The sequence below is a fragment of the Delphinus delphis genome, chromosome 4, assembly GCF_949987515.2.
Source record: "Delphinus delphis chromosome 4, mDelDel1.2, whole genome shotgun sequence".
Taxonomy (NCBI): domain Eukaryota; kingdom Metazoa; phylum Chordata; class Mammalia; order Artiodactyla; family Delphinidae; genus Delphinus; species Delphinus delphis.
Genome location: NC_082686.1, coordinates 61,062,655 through 61,088,833, shown reverse-complemented (window position 1 = coordinate 61,088,833; position 26,179 = coordinate 61,062,655). Strand labels below are relative to the sequence as shown.

At 34.1% G+C, this 26,179-nt stretch overlaps 1 protein-coding gene across 13 annotated transcripts in view; it reads left to right on the top strand.

Annotated features, from left to right (window-relative positions):
* The window catches only part of ZBTB20 (zinc finger and BTB domain containing 20), a 797,904-nt gene that overhangs the window by 22,481 nt on the left and 749,244 nt on the right, over window positions 1–26,179 (top strand). For 2 of the 13 annotated variants that reach the window (XM_060010676.1, XM_060010665.1), the window contains exon 1: window positions 21,064–21,271. The exons of the other annotated variants lie outside the window; for them this stretch is intronic. The gene's annotated coding sequence lies outside the window, so the exon portion shown is untranslated. Of the gene's footprint in view, window positions 1–21,063; window positions 21,272–26,179 lie in introns of those variants that run through there. 13 annotated transcript variants of the gene reach the window in all.

The window sequence follows — 26,179 nt, the reverse complement described above, 5'->3', positions numbered from 1 at the left end:
GGCTCATTGGTTCCTTACAACTCCATGAGGTAGTTATCCCCATTTTACAAATGAGGAAACAAAGGCTGAAAGAGGTTAAATAGCTTGGTAGCTCACTTATTAGGGATTCAGATGGTAAATTCCCGTAGTACTAAGAAATGTTTCCTCGTGAAAACTTCACTGAGCTGCCCCTCCCACAGAACTAATTCTATGATGATTAAATACCTCAGTCTTCCTTCAGTTCTGCCTTAGCACCAAATATTTTTATTCAGGAGGATCAAACATTAACATCAAAGCCATCTTGAGAGAGAACAAAAGATGTAAGTATATAATGAAGAAGTATGTAAAATTGTCTTGGAAATGGAAGATTGGATGTATAGTTACTGGTCTTGAGTAATAGGTTGATTGTATATGTGACGTGGCATCAGATCTCAGGTCATATTTAGCTTTGGCTGGTGGAACCTCCCTCACTCATTTGCCTTTTTCCCTTCTCAGATGTCCAGAGCTTGTATAGTGGTATATTTGTCAGAGGATTGACAAGTATTCTGCTTACTGTTTCTAGTAAAGACACACTTTTGACAGTTTAATGTCTCCATTCTTAACCCTTTGTGTTCTTGAATGCTTACTTCTGTTTTCTATTCTGTGTCTCTTTTGATTTTTAAAATAAAAATATACAATCAGATAGGTAAATAATTATATGTTTTATTAATGTCACGTATTAAAATATATTCACCTATTAACATGCTATTCTTGGTATTAGTATTTGTTGAATTATGGGGAAGGCAGATGTTAAGGCGAAAGAGGTTTCTGTGGGATGGAATGAAAACAGGTGCCCACAAAAATATTAAGAGATGGTGACAAAGAGCTGATATATGAGACTCCTAATTTTTCTACTGTGTGCTGACCAGATATCTTAAGGGGATATAGATTTGAGAAAGTAGAGGGAAGAACCTTCACTTACCTGGAGTGGCTGCAATAGGGAGAGGTGTATGATGGCACAGCACACAGAACTAGCCTGTGATCACTTGGAAAAGAGTAAGGGTTAGAACTTAACAGATAGTCATGCATGTTTTTCACGATTGGAATTTTGAGATAAATTGCTCGGCCCTGACCTTTTAACTGATATAGTTTTGCCTCAAGAATGGGTGTTTAATATTGAAAATCAGTGTGTAGAGAAGGCAGAATTTAGAGGGGTAAGTTATAGTTGGAAAGTGATCTAGCTGTGTGAATGTAGGCTAGTGAAAAGCTGATTGCCAGTAGGGGATGGACACTGAGGGACTTATAAGGTATAGAAATATATTACTCAGACTATATAGCAATTGTAGGAATGTGTGGTCAGAAAGAGGAAGAATAGGATCAATGTGTGAATGGTCTTTATAGACAAATGTTTATTGAAAAAGCAGGCACTTAGACTATATGGAAAAGTAGGGCACATAAAGGCATTATGGGATTGTGATACCTTTTGAATGACTCAAAATCTGTGGAGAACCAAGGACATCCTCAGAGAAATAGGACTGTACAGAGATATAATTTAACTTAATTTACATGCAACATAGGAAGGAATATTTTTGACTGAGGCAATTTTTTTTTAATTTATTTTTAAATTTATTTTTGGCTGCGTTGGGTCTTCGTTGCTGCTCGTGGGCTTTCTTTCTTTTTTTTTTTTCTTTAGTTTCGGTGAGCGGGGGCTACTCTTCATTGCTGTGCACAGGCCTCTCATTGTGGTGGCCTCTCTGGTCGCGGAGTACCGGCTCTAGGCGTGCGGGCTCTAGAACGCAGGCTCAGTAGTTGTGGCGCACGGGCCTAGCTGCTCTGCAGCATGTGGGATCTTTCTGAACCAGGGTTCGAACCCATGTCCCCTGCATTGGCAGGCGGATTCCTAACCACTGCGCCACCAGGGAAGCCTAGGAAATATTTTTAAGTTTAAGGGAGAATAGAGAGCAAGAGACAGCTATATGCTAACATTTTGCTAATGAAGATAGAGGAAAGAATGAGTCTCTGTTCATTGGATTTGCAACCTAAAGTCAATCGGAGGGGCCCAAATTTGAGAGAAAGAATGTGTATTTGATATTTAGATTCATGCTTTAAGACTTTAGCTGGGCCTTGCTAGTTATTTCATTTTAACTCCTCTTTCCCCATCATCTACCTGCAAATTTTTGCCTTTTGTTTCATGATGAAAATTGAGACAGTTCAGCATGACATTTTTCACATGTTCTTTTCAATGAAGATGTTTTAGATATGCTTATATTTGCTGCATAGCCAGCTTCTAATGGTCTCTACCTTCAACAGTTAGGAAACTTCGGTGAGATTTTAAATGTGCAGAAGAATTCTCCAAGGTCTAGAAACCTTTATTAAGATTACGAAAAAGACCACTGAACTTGACAAAGTCACTTTATATTCTAATTTAAAATTTCAAAATCTAAAAGTCAGAAAGCTTTCTCAAGCACACAAAGAGACTTAACGGGAAATAAAATGTTTTACTATAAAAATAAACGAGCTTTCACAATAAACTGAGACTTGGTAATACTGAAATTTTGCAAATAGTACAAACTATTCTTTCTATAGGTGCTTATTGGATATGTGAATTTAAACATGATGAAATTAATCTTTATGTTCCTCAAAGATAAGCCCATCTTTAGAAAGTATAAGCTCAATGAAGCTTTACAATCTTTCTGGTCCTACTTTGTGTCAAATTAAAAATAGTTGGAAAATAATTCTTTAAAATACTCTCCTTCCCCATAGGCAATAGGTCCACTAATTGTCAAATAGCATAGCTAGGCTGTCCTACTAAGAGATTTTCACTGTTATCATCCTTGACTCTTGTATTTCTTTGCCTTACAGTCTGGAATCTTTTTGGTTCAAGTCTCAATGAATAACAGACTGAAAATATTGCTTCCATCCTTTCTTTTTCCTTTTCCCAAAGATGATTCTGTTCTTCATCTTAAAATAGTTCAGTCACTACAGGGAAAAAAAAAAAAGATGAAAGCAATAGGTAAAATATGAAAGGTAAAATGTGAATTATTAAAATTATATAATGGATACAAGAGAATTCATTCATTGTACACTATTTTTGTATGCTTGAAATTTTTTATAATAAAAAAATTTTAATGCAGTCAGAAAAATAAAATTAAATAAATTACCTTAACCAACAGATGGATTTATTGCCCAGTTATAACTATATATGAATTCAGGAATTTCAGGGCACAAACCATAAAATTAACCTTATCTCAACAGGTTATAATTTTCTGTTATTTAGTGTGGTCAGTCCAGGCTTTAAAGTGTTTTGAATTATTATGTTAAAGGCAAAAACTCAGGTCTGAAACTAACAAACAGTGAAGCCTGTCATCACTCCCCATTAATTCTGAAGTTTCATCTATTTTCAAATCTATAGTCTTCTTCTTTCTCTTCTGGATAAAGCTGTTTTTGAATTGTGGCTCTTACTTGCCAGACTAGGTAGAATACTTGAGTCTGACTCAAAGATTTTCCATTTTGTTACTCTTTTCTTTCTTTTTCTTTTCTTTTTTCTTCAGTGTACTACATTATTGCCTTAAGGCAAACATGTTCTACTGTGCCTGTGTGTCATAGTAGAAAGAGCACAGGATTAGGAGTCATGGGTTTTTCAGTCCCAGCTTTCTCATAAAGTAGCTTTATGACTCTGGGCAATTATTTTACTCCTTAAAAGCTTCTAATCTTAATTCTCTTCAATTTCTCATTTGGGGATTTTTAACCATTCAAAGCTGTATATTAAAAAAATGCCTTTCCTGTGTTAAGGTACTATAACACTCTGTATTTTGCCCCTGTCTGCCTTAAATTCAGCCTGATAGTATCATCCCCCTCAAGTCTTCATTTTTATGTTTGCATTCCCAAAACAACTCCTATTGACTGTTTGTAGCTGAATATTTTCAAATAGATGTTATTTTTTTAGAGCAGTTTTAGATTTACAGAAAAATTGAGAACATAAAGTTCTCATGTATCCCACACCCATCTTTCTCTATTATTAATATTTTATATTAGTATGGTACATTTGCCACAATTAATGAACCAATATTAACATATTGTTATTAACTAAAGTACATGGTTTATTCAGATTTCTTTAGTTTTTACCTAATGTCTTTTTCTGTTCCAGGATCCCAACCAGGATACCACATTACTTTTAAAGACTTTATATTTTTAGAGCAGTTTTAGGTTTACAATAAAATTGAGAGGAAGGTACAGAGATTTCCCATATACCCCCCCCCCCCACACACACACTGCATAGACTCCCCCATTATCAACATCACTCACCAGAATAGTACAATTTTTACTGAAGAGTAACCTACACTGATGCATCATAATCACCCAAAGTCCATTTTTTACTTTATGGTTCACTTTTAGTGTTGTACATTATATAGGTTTGGACAAATGTACAATGTCATATGTCCATCATAATATCATACAGAATATATTCACTGCCCTAAAAGTCATCTGTGCTTTGCCTATTCATCTCCTTGCCTTCTTACTTAACCTTTGCTGGCAACCACTGATCTTTCTTACTGTCTCCATAATTTTTCCTTTTTCAGAGTGTTGTATAGTTGGAATCATATGGTGTGTAGCCTTTTCAGATGGGCTTCTTTCATTTATTAATATGCATTTAAGATTTCTCCATGTCTTTCCATGGCTTGATAACTTATTTATTTTTATCACTAAGTGATATTCCATTGTCTGGAGGTACCATAGTTGTCTATCCATTCACCTACTGAAGGACATCTTGGTTACTTGCAAGTTTTGGCAATTATGAGTAAAGTTGCTATAAACATCTGTGTGCAGGTTTGGGTTTTTTTTGTGTGTTTTCACCTAAGTTTTCACCTCATTTGGGTAAATACCAAGGAGCATGATTGCTGGATTGTATGATAAGAATATGTTTAGTTTTGTAAGAAACCACCAAATTATCTTCCAAAGTGACTACCATTTTGCATTCCTACCAGCAATATGTGAGAGTTCCTGTTGCTCCACATACCTTGCCAGCATTTCATGTTGTTAGTGTAATGGATTTTGGCTATTCTAATGGGTGTGTAGTGGTATCTCATCTTAATTTGCATTTCCCTGAGGACATATGACTGGAGTGTCTTTTCATATGCTTATTTGCCATCTGTGTGTCTACTTTGGTGAGATATTTGTTAAGTTCTTTGGCCTGTTTTTTAATTGGGTAGTTTATTTTCTTTTTGTTGACTTTTAAGTGTTCTTTGTATATTTTCGGTAAAAGTTCTTTATCTGATGTATCTTTTGCAAATATTTTCCCTTGATATTGTCTTTAACAGCAAAAGTTTTAAATTTTAATTTTAATGAAGTCCAGCTTATTAGTTTGTTGTGGGGACCTCCTTATGACGGTACCTCCTGGATTTTTTAACTCTCAGAGTTGTTCACAGTGAGCCTCTAGCAATTGGTCAATTATCGTTCAGGTTTTCCTACCCTGGCGCTAGTTCCTGTGACAATTTCCGCTCATGAGTTTCTGTTCCAGGAAGCTGTGACTCCTTATATTCACTTGTCTGTCTCTTCAATCTTATGGACCTAAGAGAGGAATTGATGATTTTTCTATCTGTTCAGCTTTTTACTTGTTGGGAGAGAGTGGTGACTTCCAAGCTCTTTATGTGTGGAACCAGAAACTGAAAGCCTTCCTATTGAATTTTATTAGTTAAATGCCATATACAAATCTGACCCTTATTTGTAACCCTAAATAAGTAATTCACAATTTAGTGTCCTCTCTCTCTTACCGCACCCCCTCTTTTCTCCCTTTCTCTCTCACTCAATAATCTCTTTTAGTATGATGGTATTGAGTAGGCTAAAAGCAAGGACTCATGAAATTGAAATATTTGGGAACTACTTCATTCAATTTAGAACTGTTAAATAAGAGGTTGACAGTTAAAGCAGAAATAAGCTCAAAAACACAAGCTAAGATTTCTTAAGTGCTTACTATGTGCCTGAGCTTATTGAGTTTAGCATTTGAGGGTTTGTACTCTAGAATTAGTCTACTGGATTTAAATCTTGGTTCTGGTGTACTAGTTGTGGGACCATGGACCTCATGTTTCTCACCTGTAAAAAGTTTAATGATAGTACTTATAGGGTTTTGTGATGATTAAATGAGATAATATATGTGAAATGTTTAACATAGTGTCTGTCATATGGTAAAATGCTTGATAAATGCTACTTGTTACCAATACTTACCAATACTTATCTCATTTAGTCAGCACAAAAGCCCTTGTGCTATAGGTACTTTTATTTTACCATTTTAAAGAAGAAGGCAAAATGTTTAATGATATTAAGGGATTTGTCTGAAGTAGTAGGGTCAAGATTTGAACTTAAGCAGTCTGAATTTAGAACCCACACACCTTTAACTTTTATTTTCTATTTCCTCCTAATTAGTAACAAACAGATACAAGAGAAACTAAGAGCTCAAAGAAATGATTCTTTAAGTGTGATCCTGAGAGTCTTGTGATCATCTAAGTTCTTAATCAGCTATTCTTTCAGAATTGGTTAGATGAAATGGTGATCTTGTTTTAATGGACCACCCAATACTTTAGACATACATATTTTTCCAACATTATTTTTTATGAATAGCAATTATTTTATTAAGATATTTTTATAACTATAAAAATAATATATGTACTATTTAGAAAGTATGCAAAATACAGAAAAGTATTCAGAAACAAAGTATATGATTCCAGTACTTAGGGACAACTGCTTTTTTTTAAGATTATGTGCACTTTTTATTATTTAAAATTCTTTTCCAAGCTTTACTGAGGTATGATTGACAAATAAAAATTGAATATATTTAGGTTGCATAGCATGATTTTTTTAAAGGATATACAATTGATAATTTAGTAAACCTATACATTGTGAAATGATTACCATAATCAAGTTAATTAACACATCTATCACCTCACATAGTGAGAACACTTAAGATCTCCTTTGTAGTGAGAACACTTAAGATTTACTCTCTTAGCAAATTACAAGTATACAATACAGTATTATTAACTATAATCAGCACACTGTACATTAGATCCCCAGAACTTATTCATCTTATAATATCATTTGGGAAGAAATAAACTGATTACTGAGGAAACTTAGTGTATTAATGAAGAGTATAAAATAGCACTCTAAATTTTATTTGAAAGTCATTCCCCACCTTGAATGACCATACTAGCTATTACAACTCTTTTTATGGGTGTGTCTTCCTTGATTCAGTTTTTTTCATAAAAAGCTATTTCCTAGGAATGTATTACAAAAATATTTGCTTCACCAACCAAATTCTCAGATACTAGCACCACTAGTAATAATAATGTGAATATGTCCTTCATATTCATATGTACTTCACTTTGGGCCTAGGTAAATAGTTTAATAATATTTATTATCATTATATATATATCACTTTCTTAGTATAAAACATTCTGTTTGTTAGATCTGGTTAGGACTTTTTTTTTTTTTTAGTAGCTGGGGAACCAGGCTTGATGGAATGGTAGGTGAAAGTTCAATTTTGTAACTTACTTCTTACAAGATCTGGTGCAAATTATTTACTGTCTCTGAAGGTCAATTTATTTCTGTGAAAAATTAGGATAATGTCAAATTACTTCGTAGTGTGGCAGGGAGGATTAAATTCAGTAATTATGTGAAGGAAGTTTTTAAACTGTTATATGATAGGCAAAATATAAATTGTTGATGTGAATCATTACTAGTTTGAAGAGATCCATAATACAAAAAAATTGAGGACCTCTGGTTTAGGAATAAAAGGACAAAATGTATTATCATTTAATGAATTATTGCTATGGGTCAAACACTTTATATCTGTTTTCATTGACTATGTATGCCCCATTTTTCCTAATGAGGAAACTGAAATGGAAAATGAGAAAGCTAGTGAATGTGGACATTTGATTCAGGTTTGTTTGACGTTAAAGCTCATGTTTTTTCTACCAAAACACTCTGCTTCCTGCACACGTAGAGATGGAGTGTACTGTACATGGACAATTGAGAGTAAGGTGAAAAGCTAATCTTTCAAGTTCTCATTAAGATACAGTGACACCTTATATTTATTATTCCTCCTTTTACTGTCTCTAAATATTTCAGAATGGTTTGCTTTTTTTTAAACAGCACTGTGAGTTGAGTAGAAAACTGAAATTTCAGATGTGATCAAATAACTAAATATTGTATATCACCCGCTAGTTTTTCTCTGTCTCAGATCACTTATTTGAAAAAGAGTTATGAAGAATGTTAATGGTTTATAATGCATTTCACAAATGAATATTTTGTAAAAATCAAAATTCTTAATTTTGGTGAAGCAAATGGTATATTTCATAATATATTTCAATTGGTGTTTTATAATACCTAGGCAATCATGATTTCAAATTCATTGATGAGAATTGCCTACTTTATGCACAAAGTATCCCATTGGAAACCAACATTTAAACATTTCTTATCCTCTGGGGAGGGTCTGAGAAAAGGCAAGTTCCATGTAGTTTGAGTAATCAAAGTGGTGTAGGTTACACAGATGAGTTTAGTAAAGAGGAAAGATTACACTCATCTTCATTCTAAGTCAGCTTTTCAGTGTAGCTTATTTTGCTGGAAATGCATTTGCTTTTATAGAACATTAGGCATATCAAATGTAAATATGGAATTACATTTCAAAATCCAAATAGAAATTATCTTTGGATTTTTCATACCTTACGTTACATCTGTTAGTACAAAAAATTAAGGGTTATAGTATTTTCAAATGCTCTGGAGAGTGTTTTCCTTCCTGAAAAGGTATAATGGAATATGTATAAAAACAATAGCATGTTTTGCATTGCTTGTGCAGTTAATTGATCATTCCTATCAATAATGGAATTGTCAGAAGATTTATAAACAATAAGCAGAAATTGATGGTGGTACCCTATATACATTCATTCAACACCATTTATTTAGTTTTTGAGCACTTAATACATTTGAAGCATTGTACTTTGCACTCCATTAAGATATGGGGATGGCTACAACATGACTTTGCCATCAGAAGCCTTGTAATTTTGTGAAATAGATAAGCATGTAAACAACCAACTCTATCTGCCCTAATAAATATTCCTGATTTTGTACAATTAATCTCATTCTTTCCCTGGGAAGAAAACTAATTTTTAGCAAGTGTTCAAAATGTGTAGACACTGTACTTAAAAGTTAAAACATTCAATGTGCTTTGAATAGTACCTTACACTTTGAAGGTGCTCAACAAGTATTATCTGTTATTATCAATCTAATATAATTATCAAAACAACTCTGTGAAATAGCTATTCTTATTTTATAGATGAGGTATACCAGACATGGAAAAGTAACTTGCTTAAAAATACATAGCCAATATGTGTTATTCAGATCTGAGTCCAAGACCCATGCTGTAGTACAGTGGTCTCAAAAATAGTGTACGTGCACTCTAGGAAATACAACAAAATATTTGAGAAGATATCAAAACTTTTATATATTTTTTTATTTTAAAAAATCTAGGGGCTTCCCTGGTGGCACAGTGGTTGAGAGTCCACCTGCCGATGCAGGGGACGCGGGGTCGTGCCCCGGTCCGGGAAGATCCCATATGCCGCAGAGCGGCTGGGCCCGTGAGCCATGGCCGCTGAGCCTGCGTGTCCGGAGCTTGTGCTCCGCAACGGGAGAGGCCACAACAGTGAGAGGCCCGAGTACCGCAAAAAAAAAAAAAAAAAAAAAAAAAAATCTAAGAAATTAAGATTTACTAATATGTAGATTGTTTCTGGTAATGTCAAAGTATCATTTACACACATTGTAAGTTATATAAAGTATACTGAGGGGAGAGAGGGAGTTGATTTGCTTTAAGATTGGGGGTACTGAATTTTATCTGTGCCTTGTTGTAAGTCACAGATTACATTGTCTAGTGTTAAATAAATCAACTCATAAAACAAAGTGACTGTGGAAAAAAATAGCAGAATAAGGATAAATACTAATAAGCACATTTGAACAAGAATATCTCTAATACATAGTATGAATCCGTTGTCAGGTATATTACAAACATTTTTTAAATGATGATTTAATCATATTTGACACTAAGTCAACCAAAAATAATGATCAAGAAGTCTATTTGAAATGTGGATTTATATTCACGCTCATTAAGGATGAACCTCATCCTTAGTGTATGGCATGCCTTGAGAAAAATGACTGAAATATTGCATGAAAAATAATATTACAACAAACGATATAACATTTATTTGTCAGCAAATGCTGTTAGACGATGCATAGAAAACACTGAAGATTTGAAAAAATGTGTTTGAATAAATTATACAGTGTGAGAGGTCCACTGTGTTGTTAAATGAAAGTATAAGTATTTCTAATATTTCAACCGATGGTATTTGTTAGGCTCAATTTCAGTAATATGAAGAACTGTGTTTTTATGAATCACTAAAAAGATTACTGGAAAAGATACCTGCCAAGAATCAAAATGCCCTCTAAGTAAAATAATGTATTCTGAAAAAACTATGTTAACGTAGTTTTGTAGTGTTGGAGTGGTTGATGTGGTTGGAATGGAAAAAGATTTCTGGGTAAGATTACAGAGCTACTTCTGCTCATGACATTCATTCGCTTATAATTTATAAGCAAGCTATTTTAGCAAATCAGTTCAACTGAAAGGATACACAAGTGCTGCAGGATGTCATTGATGTGATTAATTTGTTTTTGTTATTTTAATAAAATATTTAAAATGTAGTAGAAAACAGAATCAAATATGGAAGTGGAATCTTTATGATACTTTGTAGTATGATGGAAAGTGGCCATGAATTTTGTTTGTACCACTTGAGGTTCACTGTTATTCAGTGGGAGATCATTGAGAAGCGATATGAAATTTGTTGCAGTTATGCCTTTTTATTTTACAAAATGACAAGAGTTCTAATTTTGCCACCTTTTTCTGTGATGACATGTGCTCTCTAACAAATATTTCTGGAAAAAAAAGAAATGTACTTGATCTTTTTTTTTTTTTTAAGTAATTATACTAACAATGAGTGAGAAGATAGCTGCTTTTGAAAGATCCATAGTATGGAGAGGACACTTTCATACTGAATGTTTGTTGTTATTTCGAAATAATGTGATTTTTGTTGCCAAAACCAATGTAGTTGTAAAACTCCAGTTTCTGTATAATTTAAAAACTGCACAAAAACTGTATCTGAATATTTTTTAAAACTTGAAACAGAATTTTATAACTTGTTTTACAATCCTCCAAATGAAATCTTTAAATAGATTTTAAAAATTCTTTTGTTAAAAAAATAAAAATGCTACAGGTACCTCTTAGTTTTTAAGAATGACCGATTGACATCTGGGAAGATGAAAATTTACTAGCCAAATTTCAACAAAATCTTTTACACAATTGGTGGTTGGGATTAAAAATTGAGTACTGTGATTGAATAAGCACAGCTAATGGTGCTCTTCTTCCATTTGGATCTACTATTTTGTGAGTCTTTTCCCCCCTCCATGACAACCATTACAGCTAAGCATCATAATAACCTGAAAGTAGTACCAGATTTTCAAATGACTGCTTCACAAAATGTAAAACCAAGCCAAGATACAAAGAATGACAAATATTTAATCATATTACTCTAAAAATAGTGTTTTTTAGTGAGAACAAAAATATTTGAAAATTGTTGATAAATATAAAATTAAAATTTATTTAAAATATTGTTTATTTCTTGTTTACCTCATTCTTTAAAACAACTATTACTTCATATGTTCTATAATATCTATAATATAGTAGTATGTCTATAATTTATAAATAATTGTATATATTCGAGTGTGGACTTATATTTAATCAGTGCCTAGTCAGAAAAACAGATATGACTTAAAAGAGAGGGACTTTAATCCAGGGAATTGGTTGCAAAAGTGTTGAAAAGTCTGGTGGAAGGAAAAGATGGTGGCAGTGTTTTTTAGCAATAAATACCTGTAGAAAGCAATGGAAAGTTTTGTTACCCAGAGCTTATAAGCCGCTGCTGCTGAGGCAGCTGCTGAGGTAGCTGGAGCACTGCTTCTGCTGTAAATGTTAGAATCACCATGTCCAGGAAGCCAGGTGACCACACTCCTACTGACACAGCAAGAGCCCAGGAGTCCACAGCTCCTCCAATGCTGTTGTATTTGTCCTGGCTGGTAGAGCTTCCAGTCACCTGTGATGGCTGCTTCTGTTCTGCACCTGTGGTACTACTGCTGCAGTCAGCAGTCCTGAGAGCCAGATCCCAAGAGCTCTGTGCTACAGAGGCTGCTGAAGCACCATTGCTGAGACTGCTGGTGCCACAAACAGAAGGAAAAAAAAAATCCTCTTTGATCTTCTGCCAGTGCATCCCATCCTGGTAAAGCAATCTGGGAAATGTAGTTTTCAGGTTCCACCGCATAAGAGCACATGGAGGAGGTGGGAATGGAGTTGAGAACCAACAGACAAATCATCTACGTATAGTTCAAAATATTTTTAGTGATGGGATGTATAATTTTTAAAAATTGGAGAATCCATTGATCTAGAGTATAGGGGTAGTAGATCATTAGTAAAACTACATCTTCCTCCAAATTTTATTAACTTGTTTTAGAAAATGGATTCTGGTCTGTTATCTAAAACAAGGGTTGTTATTCAGGAAACACACACTGGCGATATAACATTTCTTATTGGTCTATGCCCATGCCTTTCCAGCTATAAATATTTTGTGTATCACCCACCACTGCCTAAAAACTGCTCTGATTTATTATTTATTTCTATACACTTATTAATTTAACTTTAAAAATAATAGTATAGTTAAAATGTAGCACCTGGAAAAGTTCAGAATTTTTTAAAATTATAATATCTAACATTTTATTTTATAACATAAATATTTTATAATATTTATTATTTTGTTGTAAAGTATATTGTAAACATTCAGTTAAACTGCTACAGCACAAAGTAATTATTGAGTGGCATATTGAATTAAATGCATTTATTGGTGGAGGGAGTATAGTTAAAGAAGTTTATTTTAGGCAAAAACCACTTGGATTTTATTAAAATATTAGCTTAGAGTGTTTTGCAGTTTATTTCAGTTACAAACTTTTAGATATCATTTCTTAAGAAGTGTGTATTGGAGTCCCAGATCATTAAATTTCTAAAATGAAATCCACAATGATGATTTATTTCTTTAATAACCCTTTTCATAATTAATACAGATTTAATTATGGGCACTGTTCTTCTCTTATTGATTACTAATAAAACTGTTTCCTGTTGAGACACTTGTTTTTTTATGTTCATATTCTACATAGGTTTAAATGATGTTGGGAGTATTATCTGAGTTGTGGAAGGTCCAGTTAGTATTACATTTTAAGTGGTAAAATTTCATCAGTTTGAAATAGAGGAGGACACCACATTTAATTTAGTGATAATCCTAAATTTATAGATATTCAACATAAAGTAGAATTTATTTTGATAATTTGATAATTTTGAAACACCTAACATAATTATCAAAGTAAAATTTAATTTAATGAAACTCATTTCAAAATTTCTGTTTCACAAGAAGCCTGTGGACGTATCTGATACATTATAACTTCTGATTTGTATATTCTCTGATTAATGAGGTTTACCTGTATTTGTTATTAATAGAAATGAAGAAGATTGAGATTTTATGTAGGTTCTTTTCCAAAAGCTTGATATGACCTTATATATTTAAAAGGTTATGTTTGTAAGCCTATAACTTATTGGGGTTAAATGAGCTTTCTTAAAAATAAGAGATACTGTTTCTACCTATTTTGAATTGTCCCTGTGGCCTGTTGCCTCAGAGGAGTTAGCAGGCTCTTTTCATGCTGACTCTATTATTAATATCTGACTTCAATATTACTTGACAGATTGTTATTAATGTTTCCAACTCTTTAATCAAACTGGTTCCTGGTATGTTTCATCACTTTTGAAAGTTATTTATTTATATTCTGCTTTTCTTCATTATCCTTTCTTTAAATTTTATTTTGAGACAGGTATACTTTTTCTCAAATATATGTAAAATGAATATTGAAATTATTATTGGGGAACATATATACTCAAACTTGTTTCTCATCATTAGTTTTTTCTGAAAATTTCTTCCTAATCTCACCAGTTCATTATTCTAGAAAGTTTTTGGAGTAATTTTGTCAAGCTCCTCCCTTTATCCCTTAAAAATTCCACTTGGATTGAGTTTAGGCCTGACTTCTACCACTTATTAGCTGCAAGACTTTGGGCCTCAGTTTCCTCATCTATAAATGAAAACATTATTATTCCTTTTCTTATAATGCTGTTAGGAGGATTAAATGAGTTAGTGTATGTCACACCAACCACAGTTCCTGACACATTATAATAGTGATAACTTTTATTATAAGAATGGATTCTTACTAATAGTAGCAAGAATATGTAGACAGTTTTGGCATGTAGAGTCACCAAGCAGGACAGTGGGGATCTCACTAACCTGCTGGACAAACAACATCTATAGCAATTAAGATGCCTCTTTTATATCTTCCATGTAACTTTCATTTTTCCTATAGAATGCACTCTGTAGTTTGTTTCTTTTTCCTTGTTCGTTGAATATAATGTGTACATATGGATAAATTATTATGTAAGTGTTGAAACTTTAAAGACGGTTGCTAACACTGTTCTAGATTGTTTAGGAGAGAAGATTGAGCAGGGAGCAGAAAAAGTTAATGTATATATACCTAATATATTTTTCTAGAGCCAGGGAGATATTGAGAATGACATTTTTATGTTTTTTAATTCTTTGATTCAAAATTTATTGATTGTGTCACAAAAGAACTCTCCTCCCCTAAATTTCTGAAGATATTCATATCATTTAAGATCAGTTTATAGAGGTAGTAACAACAGTAATAGTCATAATAAGCTTGTAATTCAGACATTAATCTCTGTGCCTCTTTTCCACATGGCCATATTTCTCCTGTGTGTCTATGGAAAAAAAGGTGATTGACTCATGTCCATATCCGAGTCATTCTATGTTAAAGATACTTTTGACTTTTTACTATTCACTATTCACCATTTACTGGCCACTATTCAAAGTGCCACTGGTCACTCCGTGCAACTCCTGGAGTATTTTCTGTCTCAATTAAGAAGCTTCTATGTTTGCAAAGGCCACAGCATAGGAGTGAATGTATGGCAATACTTTATTTTTCCATCTTTTTATTCCTTATTATACTATTAAATGGGGTTGTAGAATATACCAAGCTTTCCAGGTTTGTAGAGAAGAAGAATATTTGCATCGCAAAAAATGCAAACCTCTTAGAATTTATATTAGGTGTCACTCTTTTAAAAAAATCTGTGGCCACCTTGACATTGGGGAATTTCTCACTGCTCCCCTCTTTCCTGTCATTCTCCTCTCTTCCTCCTCTCATCTCATTTCTATGCTCCCCTACCTTCAAATTATTATTAATTTCTTTTGCAGCACACTTTAAACACACAAGAAGAATTATTCAGGTCCCACTCTTTGACCCTAACCAGCTTAAAAGGTATTTTTCTCAAAGGATATGGTTCTATTCCTATGAGGCACTCTAAGGCCAATTTCAGACTTACACTTATGTTGTAGATGTGAAAGAAAAAATGGATAAACAAAATGTAAAGGGAAGCTGAATTTTCTTCTCAGAAATGAGTTAAAATTCTGCTAGCTATAGGACAATACCGTTTTTTTTTTCGTTGTTGTTTTTTTTGCGGTACGTGGGCGTCTCACTGTTGTGGCCTCTCCCGTTGCGGAGCACAGGCTCCGGACGCGCAGGCTCAGCGGTCATGGCTCACGGGCCCAGCCGCTCTGCGACATGTGGGATCTTCCTGTACCGGGGCAAGAACCCGTGTCCCCTGCATCGGCAGGCGGACTCTTAACCACTGCGCCACCAGGGAAGCCCGACAATACCGTTTTTTTTCAACATTTTATTTTGAAAATTTTCAGACGCAGAAAAGTTGAAGAGTATTACTTTTTTTGTCTCCTGTAACCATTTTTGTTTTTTCCAAGATCTCAAAGTAAGAATACGTTCTATATGTGATTTAATATGTGTTACAATGCTATTTACAGGTTGTTTATAACACCCTTGCAACTCAAATTTGTTAAAGTTTTTAATTAGCCAAGTTTTATAAATCCTATATATTGCTTTGTTTGTTCATTTGTTCAATCATTCATTCATTTGTTTATTCATTCATTCAAGAAAACTTTATTGAGCTTCACCCATATTCCAGGTGTTCTGCAAGGTGTTAGGCTGACAAAACTTAATAAGTAGAACCTCTGTTCTAGGAGGTTCCTTCAGTCCGGTGGAGAAGGGAGTTGTATTAAAGGATAGATGTCTACAGCGCTGCAAAATGTATAATAAAGGTACTCCCAGTGATGTAGTTTACATGGAATGCTTTGTTTTTGTTTTAAAATTAAATATTTGTTGACTAGAATTGACATTAGATATGCATCTCTTCCCGTATAAGGGTCATACTACTGACCTACCACTAGTAAACTATGATTTATCTATAATCTCTTCTATTTTTTTCTTGGTACTGATGAGATACAATTTTAAGACAGATGACCAAGATTAAGGATTAAGGATCATTATCTAATTAGGCCAGATAGAACTGACTTTATGATGGTGGCCTCAGTACTTAGTGACACTTATTCATTTTGACCCACTAATTCAGACTTTGCTTTTCTACCCAGGGCTAAAAGTCTTGTTCTGTCCATCATTGAAACATGACTCTTATTTTCAATCCTCCCCCTTCTTTTTCTTTTTAATCTGTGCAATAAAAGTATCTTTTGGGAATGTTCTTATGAACAATCTTAAACTGTCCCAACATTTCTTCCTGTTTAGCCTCACATAATATAAAAACATTAATGATGCCTGAGAAAGGACTTGGCAAAAGTATACTTGGGATAGGGGTAAATGGTTTTGAATTTAGTTGACTTTCTTTTCAAAATTAAAAAAGTATCACCCTTCATGTACATGTGGAAGTATTCATTTGCCAAGTCAACAATCTCTGATCAAAGTACACTGTAACCCTAAAGTTAATGAAATTTTATGCTCCAGGGCAATAGGTATCACGGATTTCCACAGTCATAAGAAGTACATGTGCTGTGTACTTATAGAAGACACTTTACTAGGCACCTGGGGGACAGTGGACAAAATTAACTCAATGGGTCTATAAACCACACTGTTAGAGAAAAAACTATCTCCAATCTAACCCCAGTACCTCCTCCTGCTACACACACACACAGGCACACACACCTTTCATAAGCCACATTTTAAATTTAGGTATTTATATTTATTTTGTTTAATTTCATTTTTAGCTTTTTGATGGAAGTACAGGAAGTTTAAGGCACTGCATTACATGGGATATTACATTAAATAGTGGCAATATTATTTGCTTTGGCTAATATTGTTCACATGCCTGTCCCCCACCAGCCTGTGAAGTCTTCACAAGCAGAAACTACACCATATGTTTTATTTTCACTTTTCACCCTCAAGTAGAGTGTATGGCACATAGTGGGCACAAAATACATGTTTAATTAGTGCACAAAGGTCAGAGCAGATGAATTTTCTCGCAGAATGAGACATTAGTATAAAAGTCGTCAGAATATATCTCTAAATAATTGAACATTAAAACCAACTGTGTAAAAATCATAGGATGATATTATTCAGTATCTCTTACAAATCATTTATAATTAAATCCTTGTTTTTTTCCATGCCTTTCTCAGGCTATGGAAAACAAGAATTTTTAAAATTGTATTTTATTTATTATTTATTCTTTAAATAATTACTTGCATTCGTATTTGATACTTGAACTAGGGAACCTTTAAGAACTGTGTAGTTTTTTGGGGTTTTTGTTTTCTTTTTTAAACACAGGGTATTCAGGAGAATAATGTATGGGAACTACATATAGTGCAAGTAGGCTTTATGAATTGATAGCTTTATTGGTTACAAGTTATTTTCCACTTCAAGCAAATGGTTGCACATATTTATGGACATTTGGAAACAGGTGATTGAATGGACTACGTAAACTTTTAAATAGACTCTTAAACCAAATGTATTGAGAGTTCTGGGTGTAAATTAGAAGAGCAAATTTGCTATATTAGTAAACAAGTTAGGAGGAATCATCAGGATGTGTTGGATTTAATTCATAAGCGCAGATTCTTATGCCTAGATGAGGCCTGAGCTAGAACTAGATATTGGGAGACAATATGGTGTAGGGATTAAGCACATGATCTCTAAACCAGACAGGCTGGATTCAAATCTCATTACTGCTGTGCTGTGTGATCTTGGGCAAATCACTTAACCTCTCTGTTTCTTCACCGGGAAAATGAAACTAAAAACAATCCCTACCTCATAGAGTCATTATTAGGATTTAATGTGTTAATAAATGCAAAGTACTTAGAGGAGTTCCTGGCACATAGTAAGGACTTAAGCATTAGCTATCATAATCATTATTATGTTAACCAGTTCAATTCCTTCCTTTCAAATTTAATTTAATTTATTATATGAAGCTGAGTATGGCTACATGACTTGCCCAGGCTACACAAACTACTCGTGGTGACAGTAGGACCAAAATCAGTTCTTAACTCCTACTTTAGGATGTTTCTACAGGATGAAATTGCCCCATGGCATATCAACATATGAAACAATTTAATTTAATAACTTCAGAGTCTGATAGTCAGTTAGGATTATTGTTTCATGTGGTGCTATGGTTAATTTAATACGTGGATCACCAGTTCTAGCAGGGAAAGTGTATCTTGAACTCCAGAAAGTACTAAGAATATGTCACTTACTGTGCTTGGAATCTAGTAAAGTATGCAGATATGGAGAAAGTGTTGGGATGTTGTGCATTTTTCACTAAGCCAAAATATTTGTTTTTCTTTTTTAAATTCAACTAACTGGTTCTTCTTTAGAAAAGGTGAATAGCCCTCATGGTCCTTTACATTCCTTTTGACTCCTGCTGGTAGAAATCAAATACTGTCTTCTTATTCTTGCGTTAAAGCAAACTAGACAAAACAAAAATACCTAGAACCCTATTTTTAAAAGTCAGGACATACTAATATATAATTCAAATCAGTCTGTCAAACTGTGCAGCTTGTGTGCTTTTTTAAGTGGCATTTTTCTTCATACATTTGAACAAAGCTTCAGAGAAACAATAGGGCAATAGTAGAAAAACAGAACTGTCTGAGCAGTAAGGGGTGAGATGCATGCTGGTACCTTAGGCACACTAAGTGAGTCTTAGAAAGGTTTTTCTCAAGACATGTGACCAAAAGTAGGGGGCTGTAACCTCCCCTTTCACGTTTGTCTGCCCCCTCTTTATTAAGCAACCACCCCTGAGAAGGGTATAACACTACTGCAGCACCAGAGAATTAGAATTGGTGGTTTACAGTGAGAGTGGAGGGTCTGGAGTCTTGGTTTCTTGCTAGAATTTTCCCAGGACAGTGTGCGTGTGTGGCCAGACATCACGTTTTAATTTCTGTGCTATGGGTTATTTACTCTTATAATAGCTAAAACAATATTGATCTCGGTTCTGAACATAACCCAAGATTTAACTGACATTCTAAAAGATTTTTGTGAATCAGATGAAGATACAGTTAATCTATAAGTTGTATATTGAAGTAATTAAGTTATTCATTTTATTAATTGAAAACTGACTTTTAAACAAAGGAATTGATACTTATGTACTGAAGTAGTTTTGTTTATGCAAAGGAACACATCCTAAATTTTGAAGCATGGTAAAACACTAAACCATGTAAAAAGGATGATTTTACAATGAATGTACTTAATTATTGGTGCCCAAATGCAGGGTTTGAACGGGTCAGAATCAGTCATTTTTTCATTTTTATGTAAATTTTCCTTAGAATATTTAACCTGTATTGTAATGTTTCTAAGTCCCATCTAAATGACACACAGCCAAACTGTATAGAAATATTTTAAGGAAGGTGGCTGTCTAGGTAGACAGGCAGAGTCTAGTTTAAAAAAATTGGGGGACAAGGAGAAGGGCTTGAAACTAGTTCTGTTTTCTGATCTTTGTAATTCCATAGCTGCAAATGTATCACTTATGAAATAAGAAAAGGCATGGGGGAAGGGGTGGGGAAACACGTGATGGGGTAAGGAGTGCAATATCAGCATTATTTTGGTTCTAGCATGTAGACAAAAAAACGGTTAGAGGCATTAGACAAAGAAAAACAGTTTTTTTTTTCTTTTAAGGAAGCATTGATTATTTTTATTTTTTCCTCCTAATAAAAGAACAAGGGAGTTCTGCTGTGGTTTCAGATCCATATTCTATGAAATCTTGTCCTGCTTGTGATGGAAGCTCCTTGTGGGATTTATTTCTATTGTTGTAACACTATGTACTATATGCATTGCACCTGTTCACACAGAGTACATTGCATTGTGGTGTTTTTTTACAGAGATGCTTCAAATAAGAAACCAATCTGCCCTCTTCTAGAGTACCAATCTATTAGTTACTTAATTAAACTTAATTCTGCTTTTGTCTGCAATGTTGCTTATGGTCTTGATTTATTTACTGAGCAATGATTTCTTCTTTGCAGTTATCAGTTTTGTCTGAGATCAGTTTTCCTATTGTATGGAGTCTGTTTTTTTCAGAGCCTCCTTTAAGACTGCTCTGACTTTAAAATCATTACTAGGTTTTTGTCAGAGCAGATTTGTTGACACTCTTTTCACATTAAAAAATAAATTTAAAAGATTGCACAAATAAGCTATGTATTTCAATATTTCCTGCTAATATGCAAAAAATGTATTTATGATAATTACATGTACTGTGTGCCAGAACTGAAACAATACATTCCTCATAATGGAGCATAAATAAAGAAGGTGGAGCCAGCTGCTCTTAAACTGTTTATCTGCAAGCAGTAATGATATAGAGAATATACCTTTTTCACTCTGTTAGTCTGGCAATACTGAACCTGTTGCTGCATTAGACGAGTTGCATTTTGCTGGATAGGGGAAGGAAGGCTGTCTGCTGTCTGGTAGGAGGGCTTTGTCTGTGCCTTTCTCTCTCTGTTTCCTTCTGTTTTTCTTTCTCTCTCTCTCTCCTCTTCTCTCTCTCTCTCTCTCTCTCACTCGCTTGCTCTGTCTCTGTCTCTCTCTCCCTCTCTGCCCCCCACCCCGTGCCTTGCTCTCTCTCTCTCTTCCCGTCTCTGTGGTTTGTAAGGTAGGTTGCAGTGTGTGTATATACACAACATCAAGAGCAGGAAAATGGACTCATTAGGGAGGCAGGCAGTCATTACCACTCACACTGTACTTCCAGGGAGACACCGATTATGAGAAGAGAAACTCAGCGCTGGGGAAGAAGGTAGGGCAGACAACTTTCAAAAAAAAAAATCCTGCTTCCTCAATCCCCCCTCTACCTATCATCTCCTTTAGCCCCCAGTGCTTTTATTCTTTCTCCCTTGAATTTTAATTTCTAGATTTAAGTTTGACAGAGGTATTGCTAGCTTAAAATTTAGAACATCTATAGGAGGCCTATCCTCTACTAATTTTCTTCCTACTTATTTAAGGGTGTGCCCTTGTGATTTAGTTTAATTACTTTAAAAATAATTACAAACAAACCTATTTTTCTTACTAAAGTCCCAAATAAATCAGTATCTTTCACTCTTTTAAAACAGACCCCTCGTATGTTTGTCAGTCTCTTTGCTTTTCTTGTCTGTTTATGCAGTTCCATCTGTCTGTCTATATATCATGTTGTCCTTATTTATTGCTAACTGGGTTTTGTTAGTAATGTGCCAATGAGTTTTAGCTGCAGTGACAGCGTGGGTATTACTAAAGTGAGACTCTTGTTCTTTGTTTTACATTGAAGTTTAAAGTCCATATTTACAGTTTAAATCCTCGAAGCAGGTTGAGTACTTTTTGCCAGTATGTTTTTTGGATGGCATTGACCATAAGGTGAGGGGTTGTCACTGAGGGTGGGTAAAAATCTAGTAATTATTTTTATTATTACATACTCTTCTATACTACATGTGGGGGGTATTCTGAAAGGAATAAGCTTGTAACTTGTATTTTGCAGATGGACTTTTACATTTGTAGGGATATCACTGTGGTTAGTAAGATTGCAAACTTTCTTAACAAGCAGTTTTTATCCTAGGACAGTTTCCTTTCAGTATGTAACTGTTTATTTATGCTTGGGGAGGGAGAAGTGGGGGGCTGGCCGTCTTTTTACAAAGTGGAAGCTATGAAGTGTATCAGGCCATCTTATGCAACAACTGTAAGTATTCATTTAACATTTCGAGAACTATAAATAATGCACTTGTTATTTCAAACATAGTTTTGAGGTGCTTTCTTTTTCCTTTATTATTTATTTTTCTTTTTTATGTTGGGGAAAAAAAGTTGCATTCACAACTAGGTGACATTGTTGAAGAGTTTTCCCAGAACAGTGTTCTTCAAAATTCAAAGAAGTAGTTAAATAGGTCCATTTGAAATGGTCTCCTTAGTGGAGTTTTATTTGGATTTGTCCAAAAGTAAAACTGTTGTTCCTTTGATAAAAATTAAGTCAGGTGGTAAGATACGCAAATGTTTTCAGCATACACATTAAGCAGTGATAGAAAATGGATGCTAATCTATAGAGATCTTTGATAATAACAGTCACCTTTTTAATAATAAATTATTTATTTAATAGAAGTGGCAGACTTTCTTTATTTTCTTTCTTTCTTTTTTTAAATTCCATTAGGCCTCTCTGACAACACAAAGAAGTCCATAAAGCAATATTCTTAACCCACCTGGGACGCCAGAGCAGATTCCCAAACACATTCTCAAGGTTCAAACCTAGTAAAATGTTTATTAAAAATCCATTATTCCAAGAGGGTGGTGAACTTTCGCTGCTAAAAGTCTTTTTTTCCTTTCTTTTAAAAAATTTATTCAGAGACTTTTGATTTGCTTATATTACCTAAACTTCTAATTTACTTATATTACCTAAACTGGAAGGCCAGCTTTGACCAAGATTAGTACAGATGCTAAGTATACTCAGTCAGGGCCTGTCAGGGATTTTTTTAACCCTGAAGGTCTAAAGGGGAACTGTGGGGGGAATCTGTTGAAAGTGTATGTTCATATGGTATGCAATATATGGTGTTTCAAATGTGATTTTCTCCATTTCATACTCTTGACCCAAATATTTGTTTTAAAACTAATACGTCAAAATTGTGCATGTCTCATGCACCTGTCATTTTCTATATTAATATTATGAGAACTACCTAAAATTCTACCCGTTTTCAAAAGAAATCTTTAATATATCTCTTGACCAATAATTTTTTTTCTGTACACATGTATGTGAGGAGATATCTGTGTGCATTTATGTATGTTTATGTACATATTCTCATACATGTGTGGATAAAAAATAATCACAGATTCCTTGCGGATATGACATCTTAAAATTTCATGTTAAGCATGTTTATGTTAATTAGAAGCAAACAAAAAACAGAGAGGTTTTTAAGAGAAGATGAAAATTTCCTTTAACCTTCTAGAAAGAATAAAAGAGTAAATAAACATTTAGTCATTTTTATGGTTGGCTTGATTTTTAGAATGTGTATATGTTTTCTTTTGCATTATAATTCTTAGCCTTCAGTAGATTTAAAATATTTTTAGTATGAAAAATAATCTTAGCCTTTTCTGGGAGGGACTGTCACAATCTAAATACAGCAGGACATTATAAAATGTGCATAAGTAAACTCAAAACCAGTGTATTCTGCTATATAGGGATTTGGAAATCTGAAAGGCTTGCATCACAGGAGGGCTATAGAGTGCCAGAAGAATTCATTAACCAGCCTTGCTGGTTATGGTGGGCTTTTCCTATCAGCACATGAAATCTGCCTATTGAAAGCCCTGGAGTCTTGGTCAGGTCACAGTGTGTTTCGTTTTAATGTTGGAGCAGACAGTTATCTAACACACCCACATGAGGAAGTGCTCTAAAGCAGTTATTTCATGCTTTGCCATGCCCTGTAGCTAAAACAGTTTGGTACTGAGTGACATGTGTGTGCTTTTAAACTCCTATCCGATGAAAATCAGCTATGGCTCCTTGAAAAGGACCAAAACAGTGGAATGCAAGACAGTGTAATTCAAATGCTAAGCACATGCTGGTTTAAACTTTTTTTCTTTAAGGGGAAAATCACTATGATTATTTTTAATGTAAAGACTATATAGTAATTTCTTGGATTTTACTCATTAAGATTTCAAAACTTGTGGATAGTTTCCTTCTTCATAATTTTTCTCCAGAAGCCTACATTCATCAAAAGGATAGCAGCTGCATACTTTCCCCTGAAATGTGAACAAATAAATGGTATTCCTGTTTATTTATCTATTTTTGAATTTTAATGATTAGTCCTTGTGCTAATTAACAAATTCCCGTATTCATAAAATCTGGCACTTTATAAATATCCAATTGTGTGATTATCTACACATGTTCTGGCTTTCTATAAATATAGAAATTATCAGTGGATGTGTTCATGAACTTGCCCAAGCTTGAGTAGCAGCTAGTCATGCTGCCACATAGGAGCCAAGTTCGGACCCTGAGCAAATGCGTTGCCCCAGGGTCTGGCAAGGTGTGTGGAAGCAGCATCTGGCTGACGGCTAACTAGTGATCCTTGCCGGCAAAGGAAGGACTGATGTTGACATTCTTTGAATGCCACTAGTTCCAGCCTTTTTTCAGTCCCAAGGGTGCCTTCCTTAGGTCTAAAAGTTGATAATGGATACTAGAGCTGACTTGTCTTGGAGGCCACTTTAGAAATATATTTTAACAAACTACATTTTTCAATGGAAAATACACTTTACTAAACTTTTACGAAAAAATAAACTAGTACGTTCATTCTAAGGTCCTTAGCCAGTGAGAATCTAATAAGCATGAAAAGTTGCATAGTGCTGAAAAGAAAACCTAAATATTTCCATTTACATGGCCATGTGACTATCGCAAGCACATAGAAATCATACATTGCTTACATAGTAATAGTTCACCCTACATCAAGAACAATAAACACTAGCAGTTGAACAAATGTGTACATGCAAAAGTTATTCTTAAATTAGAAGTCAACCCTTTTATATATTTTTTCATGTTGTATAAGCCATTTCAGTTAGCTTATGCAATCACTAGGTATTATTTACAGTGTTACTACAGTCAGCATTGGCCATTTGATTCTTTGCTCCAAACTTTCAAATCACATATACAATTCCTAGGTTATCTGGCAAAACCAGAAATTTGCAATTTCCTTGAAAACCTATGTTTCATGCATTTCCATTGCTTAAGTAATTTCTAGCATTTTGCAGAATCCTCAGGGATTATAGCAATGCCAAATAACTAACAAAATCCTTTTAATTCTTTACCAAAAACCCAAGGGCAATATCTATATCCTAGAATTTCTAGAGAAAGCCTGAATTCATATGTTTTCCTGTAACATAGATATTATACATTTAATCATCAAATAACATTGATGCCAATTATGTTTAATGTATCAAAATATATTCCTTGAGCTCTTATTACTTCTAATTTCAACATAGGCAATCTTTTGAGATTGTGGGAAGAAATAATGCCATCTATTATTACTATCGTGTATCTGTAACCACTACGGCAGATGTTGGAAACAACATTCAAGGGTCTATAAGAAAAAAGGGCTTTTCTGCCACTCTAGCTGTTCAACTGTAATAATGAATAAGTGGCCTGCTATTTCTGCACTAAACTGTGGAAAAATTATGCTTGACTTTGGCTTCATAACCTCTCTTCTACTCCAGGATCAAGCCTTTTTGTGATTCTACAGTTCACTTGAAAGTAATCAGCTTGAGGACGTGGACCTTGCCTTTCTGGAATCTTTTCACACTCAAATGAAACTTCACCTCGGGGTGTTCTGTAGTTCAGTTAACCAAAGCAACCCTTATATAACTGCTTTAACTTTGGGAAAGTTAGTTGCTGACTTCCAAGTGAGTATACTGATATAGGAACAAGGGCTGAATTCATTGATCCATCTAGTTAGCAGATGGAAACTGCAGATATTATTACTCATTTCTGAATATTAAGTCTTAACCTTTGAAACTTTGATGGGGAAGGTGGTAATTATAGCATAATGTGTTTATCTTCTTGATAGTAAAAGTAATTTTGCCACTGCATAATTCTGTCATTAGGTATGATGAATTTAACATACATATTACACATTATGCATTTAAAATGTTAAGAATTTATCTGAAAGCTTTTCATATTAAATAACTAATGTAAGGATTTGCATTCAAC